Source organism: Chrysochloris asiatica, unplaced genomic scaffold (assembly GCF_000296735.1).
Source record: "Chrysochloris asiatica unplaced genomic scaffold, ChrAsi1.0 scaffold00009, whole genome shotgun sequence".
Lineage (NCBI taxonomy): Eukaryota > Metazoa > Chordata > Mammalia > Afrosoricida > Chrysochloridae > Chrysochloris > Chrysochloris asiatica.
This window is the reverse complement of record NW_006408527.1, coordinates 19,895,402-19,896,828: the sequence shown is the minus strand read 5'-3', so window position 1 is coordinate 19,896,828 and position 1,427 is coordinate 19,895,402.

The following is a 1,427-nucleotide window of genomic DNA, read 5'->3' as shown; positions in this document are numbered from 1 at the left end:
GTATTTCAAGTCTTCTTCGCTTCTAGTAAACAAGGTTGTGTTATTTATTAAAAATATAATATCGTAAAAATAAGCAAGGGTACAGTATACAAGATACAAGACTTCCAACACAATGTTGAAAAATTGTACTGAAAACAGATATCTTTGCTTTGTTCTCAAGCTTAGATTTAAAGGGAAAAACTTTAAATCTTTCACCCTAAGTATGCTAACGGTAGTATTTTGTAGATGTTCTTTATCAGTGAGTGAGTTACTTCTGTATTCCCATTTTTTTGAGAGTTTTTTGCTTTGTTTTGTTTTGTTCTTAATCATGAAAGAACATTCAATTTTGTCAAACACAGGTTCTGCATCAATTGTTATGATTATATGATTTTTCTTTTTGAGCTTGTGTTGTAATTATCCAGTGCTGCTACAACAGAAATACCACAAGTGGTGGCTTTAACAAACAGCAATTTATTTTTTCACAGTTTAGGATGCTAGAAGTTTAAACTCAGGGCACTAGTTCGAGGGAAAGTCTTCGTTTCTCTCTGCAGTTCTGGAGGAAGACCTTGTCTCTTCAGCGTCTATTCCTTGGCTCTTTGGTAATCTTCAGGTGGCATAGTATCAACCCCTATCTTTATTTTTTCTTGTTTATTTCGTCTTGTTTTATATCTCAGAAGAGATTGATTTAAGACATACCCTACACTAATACTGTCTCACTAATAAAACAGAGTCCCTGGTGTGGCTCTGTGGGTTAATATGCCAGACTGCAAACCCGTTTGAACTGCAAGGTCGGCGGTTCAAGATCACCAGATGCTCCTTGGAAACCATATACAGGGTCTCAATGGATTGGAATCGACTTGACAGCACTTAACAACAACAACAACAATATAACAAAGAAAACCCATTCCTGCATGGGATTATAACCACTCCTGGGGTTAAGATTTACAACACATTTTTGGAGGGACACAATTCAATCTATAACAGTTTATTGATAGGGTATATTAATTGACTTTCATTCTGAACTAGATTTGCATCCTAGAATAAGTCCCAATTGTTCATGGTATATAATTATTTTTACACATTAAAGTCCATTGCATCAAATCGACTCCACTTTATAGTAAGCCTATAGAACAGAGTAGAACTACCCCATAAGGTTTCCAAGGCCATAAATCTTTATGGAAGCAGACTGCCATGTTTTCCCCAATAACAGCTGCTGCTTTTGAAACACAAAAAGCAGCCCAGCTCTTTAACCTTTATGTCAACAGAGTGCCTATTCTGACATGTTACTGAGATCTATTTGTGAATATTTTAAGAATTTTGTGTCTATATTCATACAGAATATTGGTCTGTAGTTTTGTATACTTTTTGTATTGTCTGTCTGAATTTGGTGTTAATAATTAGCCATGGTGTGGCGCTGTGGGCTAATTCGTCAGACTGCAAAGTCGTTT